General features: G+C 42.8%; 1 protein-coding gene across 1 annotated transcript in view; it reads left to right on the top strand.

Annotated features, from left to right (window-relative positions):
- The first annotated feature begins 3,743 nt into the window (after window positions 1-3,743).
- Window positions 3,744-10,057, top strand: part of LOC125897212 (uncharacterized protein KIAA1755 homolog) — a 48,828-nt gene continuing 42,514 nt past the window's right edge. Inside the window, exon 1 of the mRNA XM_049590481.1 lies at window positions 3,744-3,955. The gene's annotated coding sequence lies outside the window, so the exon portion shown is untranslated. The remainder of the gene's footprint in view (window positions 3,956-10,057) is intronic.

Raw genomic sequence — 10,057 nt, 5'->3', positions numbered from 1 at the left:
AGGGACAAAAGAGCTAAATAAAGTGAGTTCAGCTGGGATAAGAATTAAGCAGAGTGTGAGGAAAAAACAGGGCAGAGTGGCAGGAGGAATTAGTGCAAGCAGGCAAGATATGTTGAGGGGGAAATGGAGAAGAAAAGGAAATCGCTGACACAGAAGAGCACTGAGAGATCCGTGTCAGGGAAGGTAAAGCAGTTAGAGGCGGTCAGAGAGAAATGATCCCAGGAGACGCTGAGGAGACAGATGATGAGACAGATACTTGGAAGGAGAGGGGAAAAAGAGGGGTGGAGATAGCCGACAGATGAGATTTACACAGACTTGTGGTGACTCAGTGGTATTTTAATAAAGCTCACATATTACTGTCTTATTGTCTCAGGCTTTCTCAACAAAATTAACACTCCTGTTTACTCGCATGTCAGGCTCTGTGAATCGCACCATAAATCTACTGATATTGGGCCCCATGCATTCCACTTCATCTGAAAATAGGCCTTTTCAAATAAAGCATTGGGCTGTCTCCTGCTAGCTGGTTTCCTCTGTTTATTAGTGGATCTAGTGAAAGCCAAACATTATAATCTCACCTCTATATGTTTGCTCTTGACTGGCCATGCGTTAGGAGGAGGATAGAAGAAGCATGAAGATATTTCCTCCCTAGCTGCTCTTTTCCCACACACACACACCTGTTGTCCTCTGTTTCACCTGAAACAACATTGTCTGTGTGTGCAGTGGTCTATCTCTGACTCAGCGGCGTGTTTGGGTCTCCCTGTTTCCCATGGCCTGGCAGCAGGCTTTGTTTTCAGACACCACTCTCCCAAAACACCATTGTGTCAACAGCTTTGCTTACACATTGAGAGGTAACCATTTAATACTGTCTTAGTCTTTACGGGCGTTGCTAATAACTATTTCAGGCCTGTGACTTCCCTTAAAAGCTTAAATCTGTATCAGGGAGAGAATGTTTTTGAATTATTTTTAGCCACAGCAGTACAACTATGAGATGGCAAGGTTGTCTGTTGGTGCACCACATTGGTTCAGCATGAGATATTCTGACAAATGGATTACCAGGAATTTGGTGCAGACATTCATGTTTTTTAGAAGACTACTTTTGCCTTTATTATGAAAAAGACTCTGCTGTTGAAAATTAATATTTAACTAATATTCTCATTTAAAACCAGCTGTGCATACTCTGTAATGCTTTATGTTATAATGATAAAAGCAATGATAATCCTTTGTGTTTTTCCTTCTGACCATAAATGTGGGCTTTTCTTTTGGCCATGCATCTCTCTCCGGCCTTGCAAACTGTTGGCGAGCCAGTTTGTGTGGACTGCTGTGTCCCAAATCACATACTTCTGTACTTACACTTACTATTTTGAGTGCATAAGTGCGCTCACACTGAGAAGTATAGAAAAATGCAGTGCACTATGAATACCCAGATGGTGCACTCAAAACGGTCTAAAAGTTGAGTGTGGAACTACTTCTCAGCTTCTCACCCGCAATGGTCGCCATCTTGGCTACGTAGCGGAAGGGGAGGGACCACTTTTCAAACTGGAAATAGGGGCCGAGGACTGTGCGACCATGAACGTCGCTGCATTGTTCAAATACATGTGTTTTTTGCACTAAGCATCACTATGCTGTTGTCGGGTATAAGCCAGCAGTATGTTTACTGGGTTAATTTGGCAGTCTGTAATGATTTGGTACAGCGAACGATAAAATGCTAATGCTAGTTTGCTAACTAGCTAATTTGCGGTCGTCATTTCCGGTAAGTGCACAACGGCCGTGTTTGGTTTGAGACAACACTACTCTGTCGAAATTTACGCACTACGCCAATGAGCACATAGTGCGCACAGTAGACTACATAGAAGCAGAGGAGGACTGGCCATCGGGAGTACCGGGAGTTTTCCCGGTGGGCCGCTGCGTCAGTGGGCCGGTATGGCCTGACTGAGGAAAAAAAAAAAACAAAACAAAACAAAAAAACGACTTTCGGCGCAGTTGGGCTGGCCTTTAATATGATAACCAATATTTACAGTTTCTCTAGTGTCTGGCTAATCAACATTGGCCCACATGAGTGTGTCACACCCCTTTCACCTCGGTCCTGGGGCTGTTGGCCAATCACAGCCGAAGGCCGAGGGCCTCGGTCCCTCCTCCCTCCCTCTGCATCTGTCAACCAATCAATCAATCAATCATACACACATGCAAAAACGGAGAAGAAACGGAAAGGAGGAGCGGAGAAGTTGAGAGACAAAAAAAAAGGCAGGCACTAGAGGCAGATGCTGCCAAGTGTCAAAAGTTGACATTTATTTTCTGCTGCTGCATCTCAAGCAGGACCTTCAGCATCCGCAGCAGCACCTGCAGCTCTCGCGTCGCCGTCTGCAGGAGGAGGACAACGTGACCGGGAGGGGGATGCTAGTCAGGTGAGGCGGCTGTAAGCTAATGTGATAACATTATTTGGCTAGCTTGTTAACTTTTAGCACAACGCATGTAGGCTAGTTTGGCTGTCAAAACGTCATTATTGTGTAACGTTACTAGAGCCAGACAGCGCTCAGTGGCATTAGCCAACATCAGCATGGCTAAGTAACTAATAAAATAGCTGAACATCTGATCTAACATTATCTCTTGTGTAACGTTATTTCCCTTAAGCCGGTGAGCTAAAGGCTGCTCTGCTGTGTATTACTTTGCTAATTCATCAACATTAAAATGAATGTCAGTTTTATTCTATTTGTGTGGGTATTGTTGGATAGTATAGAAATTGAGACAGTCTACATGCACTGTGAAGGGGAAATGTGTATTAATGTGTTGTTCTTAGAGTGTATTATTTGCGGTTTATAAAACTTAAGCTGTACTTATTCAGTATATACTTAAGAACATGTAATTGTGTTTATCTGAGGCACCATAGGTTAATGTGTTAAACATTTTTCAATATAATATAAATGAAATATATGCATATTTAAAACATAAATATCAAACAACACGATGTAGGAGAATGTTCTTAAATACATGTAAGTAAATTTTGACATTTAAAGTGCATTTACTATATGTTAACAGTTAGTAGGGTTACAGAATAATATGTTCACTCACATGCAGCCTACATAAAATCAACTCAGTGGTGACTCAGATGATGTGTACTGCTGGTGTTTACTTTTCAACATGTTCTCTTTTCACAACACTTGGAATGTTTTGGATGAATTAAAGCCTCATCTTTTTGAAGCATTCAGACAAGACCATCATAGCCTTTTACTAACTTTTACTAAACCTGGTTTAGAGACCATTGTGTACTTGTGAATAAGACACATACTGTATAGTACATTACATAGTACACTTTTTCACCTGTGTTTACTTATCTGCTGCAGAAATTGCTACTTCAGTAAGGTGAGTAAGTGTTTATTATTATGTTATGATCATTATTAGTGTGACTTACATGTTCACCAGTCTTCACACTATTAAGCGACTATTTCAGACTAACTATTTTAACTAACATTAAAAATATTACATATTTGTTCTAATCAAGGCCTCGGGTTAAATGATGTGTCATTATCCCTTCAATAATGTTTACATGTATATTTTTTTGTCTCCCACATATATGTGAACATATTCGTTCCACCACCAGCATCCGCCGGCATCATCCACCACCATCATCTACCACCAGCATCCACTGCCATCATCCACCGCCATCATCCACCACCAGCATCCACTGCCATCATCCACCGCTATCATCCACCACCAGCATCCACTGCCATCATCCACCGCCATCATCCACCACCAGCATCCACTGCCATCATCCACCACCAGCATCCACTGCCATCATCCACCACCAGCATCCACTGCCATCATCCACCGCCATCATCCACTGCCATCATCCACCACCAGCATCCACTGCCATCATCCACCACCAGCATCGACCGCCATCATCCACCGCCAGCATTTGCCGCCATCATTCGCTGCCCTGGCCCCTGAGTGGGCCAGTCAGGTACTAAATTCCCGGACCTCTTTTTTGCCCCAGTCCGCTCCTGTATAGAAGTATACTAACGAAAGTATGTGATTTGAGACACACCATACGACACATCCATGACAACACACAGAGCTGACTGTAAACAGGCAAGAGGCCGTGTGTCTTGAGATCAAGGCACATTTTTCAAATGTACTATATCCAAAGAATGCTCCTTACACCTGAATAATATCAGCATATCCCAGCATATCAATGTGACTCATATCATATTCTGAATATTGTCATATTCGGAATAGAATAGAATATTGGAGTGCGTGTAGTCAATATGTGTGTTTACATGGAGCCATGTATTCCTTTTGCATTCGGGGTGGAAGCCCTACCCAAATAGAAATGCTTCTTGTAAACACCTCAACCCGAATGAAAACAGCCAACCCGAAAGAAAATCTAATGGGGTGCACAGGGGTGGAATATTCCTTTTCAGAACCTGAATGGAAGAATTCTGTCTTGTATACACCTCCTACCCAATTCCAGCCATTCCGTTCTTTCTGCGCATGCTCATTTCCTTGCCCTTCTGGCGCGATGACGTAGCGCGCATAGCAACAAGCTGAGATAGAGGGGTCGGACTTGTTGCACTCACCGGTTTCCATACACTAAAGCATGGTCTTCTATCTCCCTTCTTCGACCTTCTACCTCCCTTCTCCTCCTCAGACAGACGAAGCATTAGCAGAACAAGGTTGTTGTCGTACTGCTACTTCAAGAATATAAGCAAAGCAAGCCCGAAAAAGGCACTAAGAACGGCGTTGTCAAGCATCTTGTTATCCGGAGCGAGGACTACAGTGTTTTCTTCCAGTAAATGTAAACACGTAACATCCGCCCCGCCCCCTATCCAATCAGAAACCTTCCCTGCCCCAAACCTTGCACAGACCCGAATAAAGGCGATTAAACTGATCTCCCGTGTAAACCCTCATTCGGAATGAATATTTCCCATGTAAACTACCTGGAAACACTTTAATTCCAAATGATTTCATTCAGATTTATTTCATTCTGAATGAGAAGCCATCATGTAACCGCACCCAGTGACTTTTGTGATAACTTGACTTCATCTAGTGCCACCAGCACGTCACAATATCTCCTTCTCTATGACCACTTGACATTGTCTCTAAAAATACCTTAGCTTCAGTTGTAGGCTATATGCTAACATAGCATGCTAATATCCTGAAATTTAACATGTTACACAGACATTGTAACAGTTAGCATGTTACCATGTTTGCACCTTATGCACACAGTTAGCATGTTACCAAGCTAACTGTATAGGCCTACATAAATTTGTCATCTTTAACATGTTCTAAAATGTTTTTTTTTGTTTTTATTGTCCTAATCATGGCCATAGAAACATAGGCTACTGACAGCATGATATTCAATAGTTGTTAAAATGTAGACTTGCAAATGAAATGCACGTTAGCGTAAAATCTGAGCATCTAGCTGAAACAATAGTCAAATACATGACGTTGACGAAGTGCAGCAAAGGCTATACTGCATTCATTTCTTGTTCAGACCTCAGCCTCCTGGTTGTTGTCGGAGATATCAGGAATTTAGCATCTGGTTGGACTTAACAACAAGCCACTTAACTTACATAATAACACAGCAGAAGTAGCTAATTCAGGCTACTTAAATGGTTTGATGGCAAAACTACCACTGTGGTTAACCATCTTGTGAGTAGTGGGAATGAGAGGAGGTATTCCTGTTTTCTCCATTTTGCCATTAATAGGCGGTTTTGGATCAAACAGTTCTGGGAACTCCCTGAGAGGAGCTACCCGCTGAGGCTCCAAGAACCACATAGGCCTTCCTTTAAGGGTGGTTACGGGCGCTGCATTGGCTGACTTCAGCCAATTAATGTACACGTCACATTGTTCCTGTTGTGCTGGGAGAGTATCCTCAAAGCTGCATTCTAGACAATTACCATCCTTCCTGGTTCTTACGATGCAGACACAACCAAAAGGGGGGGCTCTTAGAACTATGAAAACGTTTCTCTGATTGGAAAATGCCAGTTGTTTGAATGCAGCAATACACTGCTGAATCTGAGTTTGGTATGGTAATTAAAAGCTGGGCCTGACAAGATTAGCCTTAGATGTCCTAAAAATGGCTTTCCCTTTGGTATCACCCTTAGATAAAATTGACGTTTTTGCCTGACTAGAGGTTAAAATCTATGAAAAGTAAAGTTAATTCTTTATCCATCTACTGTAGCACTTTTTTTTTCTTGTGTGTAATGACCATAACACCCTCACAAGGCCGCTAGAGTGGCTCAAGTCTTCTTTATTGTACTGAACTTGTTGGGAAAGAGGGAAACTTTTTGAGCCAAAATCTCACGCTTCCCACACTTGTGCCTCAGCTTGCAGACAATGTTCTCCCATTGACTGCTGTTGTGAATTTAACACCTGCTTCCTACACTGGACCAGCACCCAGCAGTGGCCAGCTGGGGTTAAAGCCTCTCAGCACTGTGGCTCTCAGGAAAACACACCAGGACAGAGAGGGACCAACCAAAACATGTGGAACTGCTCAGTGGGTCTTCCATGAGAATTTCACATATGATAATAATCAATACAGCATCTAAATGCCTCTTTTATCCTGTTTAAGCTTACACATATTCCACGGAGATGGAAAAGTCTTTTATTTAATTCTACAAAACTGTCTCCGGAGAAACAGTTTCTCTTCAGAAGTTCATTGTACCGTCCTCAATTACTATACTGTAAATTGACGTGATATCGCTGAACCACAAACACTTCAAATACAATTACCCCTGAATGTCGTCTCAAAGCCTACAGAAAGAATATGGAACAAATATGCTTTGTTCTTTCCGGCTATAGCAAAGATGTTTCCAGTTTAGGAAGTCCTTAATGCATCATTCCTCTCCTGCAGAGCATGCATGGTCCATTATTCCCAGCATTTGATGTACTAAGCTCTCACACACAGATAGATTCAGGCCATATCCTAGATTGCAGCTGAGTGGGATTCATTGGCAAAGCGCATTGTTTTTTTTTTCAAAAGGGATTGAAGTTTATACTGTGGATTTGCTATAAACAGGATATAATAACATGAGGACAGTGTCATCTGTGATGTGGAGAGCATGAGGATATCTGAGCCGCTACACCACAAGCATCAACAGAGGATTATAACGAATTTTGCTATACTGATCACAGGTATTAAAGTCCATTGGAAGGACAGTTTGCTCTTTTTTTGCTATAATGGTGTAAATTACACAAGCCATTACTTTTCCACAATGAAAGAGTTGCTATTTTTAAAATTATTTTATCATTGTTTGTTATTTTAGGACATTTTTTCTAAGAGTCTGTTACCTTTTTCAGTATTTCTAAGAGGCAAGATATCTTTGAAAAATTAGACTAGCCACACCGACAAAAGAATGTATTTGTATCCCAGCGAGACCTTCTCGTATTAAAATGTGATGTCTCATTATAAAATCTCAGCGGGAGCAAAGCTGTTAAAGTGGGACAGATGGAAAGCAATTTAAAATGTTGGAAGCGTCTCTGTCCTGTCTTTTATTAGCCCTAAAAATGGAGCACGATATGTAGAACTTGATGGATTTACAATTACAAGGGAAGTGAACATTTGGGAACACTTAGTGTCACGATGTATCACTCGTCAGCACCTGAATGAACAATGAACGTAGAGCGCACACGCACACACATGCACAGAGCCCCGCTGACCCTGCTGGAATGTCCTTGAATGCACATCTTTTCTCCACAAGACCTCTATTTTCTCTTTAGCACCACACAGAAGTGACACGCTACTCAAAACATGTCTTAAATCCTCTCTTAAAAGACCTCACACAAAAACACATCTGTGGTGTAGACAGATATCGACTGACTGGGAAGAGAAGGCAGGATTTTTATCCCCTCTGTTTGTTGAAAGAACAACTAAATATCTAAATCACAAGCCTGGGCCCCAAATGTTGACAGCCTGGGGTCGGGCAGGATATGATGTCACAGTCACAGCAGCAGATCTCCAGACGCTGATAAGGTCACTGTCCCTGGGAACGTGAAACAAGGGGGAGACAGATAGCCTCTTTGTCTTCCCCTTCCTCTTTTCATCTTGTCCTATCAAGACAGGAGTGATTACAGCCGAAAGTTATTCAGACATTCGTCAGCGAGACAGTGCACTTCATAGTAATGTCACTCTGACAGGCTCAAAGTGTTTGGGTCTGATCCAGGAGCAGGATATGAATTATCAATGCTGAGATTGCTCTTCTCCCCTTGTGTTAAATCAAAACAACCTGCGACACATAAAGTTAATGAATATAGACTTGGAGAGCGAACCAGGTCAGGTAATTGATCCAAGAAGTGATGCAGGGGGTAGATTGCCAGGAGGAGAGTTTGTTTTCCCATCCGTTAATGGCGATATTAGTGTGTACACTCACTGTGAGTCATACTTTATAAACCGTCAGGACCGTGGGCTGCTGTGTCTAAGTGTACATGGGAGGTTATGTGGGCGAGTGCAGGATTAAAGTAAATCACTGAAGGGGTCCTGCACACTCGCCTTCGGGGTCTCCCACTCACTAGAAAGGAATTAGATATGGAGGGAGGAAGGGAAAACAAGGCGCTCAGGGTGTCGTCCTGCTGTGTTTGCGTGCAAGTGTGTGTGAATGCATGTGTTAATGTCTGTACTTAAGAAGTTGCAGTACATGTGCATGTTTATACGGTTGCTTAATGAACCCATACGGGTGTGTGCTCCCAAACTTCCTGGCTTCGGCGGTATCTCCGGAACTCTCGCTCTCTATCTCTGTGTACATTTCTTCGTCTGGTTTTGTCTGGTTCTCGCTCTCTATGTGTACCTATGTGTGTTTATGTCTGCGTTTTTAAGAGTGCCCTATCAAATCTCCCCAGTCACTGACTCACAGAGCACAGAGAAACCCCCCTCCACTCCCTCTACCGTCTCTCTGTTGGCTTAGATGGACAGCCCATCTGGTTTTCATGAAGGAAGGATCAAAACGGAGTGTCAGCCCACTGTGGACTGCTTTCATCCTCCCCGCCCTCAGCTTCACCGTCACGTTTCTGCTGGGGAGACAGCCGGGACTCATCTGGAGAAACAAAAACAAAACTAGATTCCCCCTCTTTCTCATAAATCAGCTGGAGTCACACAGCCCAGTCATTACACAGGCAGATATTAAACTATTGGCTGGTTTTAGCTTATTACAGTTATGTTATGTGAACATGTTGGTGGATAAGTAACAACAAATTGCTTTAAGTCATAATGTGGGAACAACACGAACGCTACTAAGATGATGTTTTGCATAGAAGAATATTTTATTTCTTAGAGTTGATAACAGTTTGAAGCTTTATATTACAAAGTGATGTTGTCCCAGACTTGTCGCTGCTCCAGTACATCCCCTAAAACTACTAAAATATTGCTTTACTTTACTAATGCTAATAAATAGCTGTTCTGACTAATCTTGGTCACTCTATGTGGACAGTAATGGTTACAACATAAAACCATATTACAAATTACATGAGAGCAAAAAATTGACATGCAATACATGAATTAATGAAAAGTTAATTGCCGTCAACAGCACACTTCATTTCGCCCGCCATGCTTCTGCATTAATGACATCAACTTGGCAACTTGTTTACCAAATTTTTTGCTGACTTTTTTTTTTTTTTTTTCCGATGTCAGGGGCGTTCACATGAATTTTCCCAGCTGGGAACTCCTTCCCTCCATCCATTTTCATCCGTTCATCCAGGACTAGGTCGCAGGGGCAGCAGACTGAGCAAGGTACTCCAGACATCCCTTTCCCCAGCAATGCTTTCCATCTCCTCCTAGGGGATCCCGAGGTGTTCCCTGACCAGATAAGACATATGATCCCTCAAGCGTGTTCTGGGTCTGCCCTGGGGCCTCCTACCTGTTAGATGTGCCTGGAACACCTCTATTGGAAAGTGCTCAGGAGGCACCCTCGAACCACCTCTTGATGCAAAGGAGCAGCAGTTCTACTCTGAGCTCCCGCTGGATGTCTGAGCGCCTCGCCCTGTCTCTGAGGCTGAGCCCAGCCACCCGACAGAGGAAACAAATGTTGGTTACTTATATCTGCAATCTCATTCGACCATAGGTGAGTGT

This window comes from Epinephelus fuscoguttatus, linkage group LG1 (assembly GCF_011397635.1).
Source record: "Epinephelus fuscoguttatus linkage group LG1, E.fuscoguttatus.final_Chr_v1".
In the NCBI taxonomy this organism is placed as follows: Eukaryota; Metazoa; Chordata; class Actinopteri; order Perciformes; family Serranidae; genus Epinephelus; species Epinephelus fuscoguttatus.
This window is presented reverse-complemented; position numbering and strand designations above follow the sequence as displayed.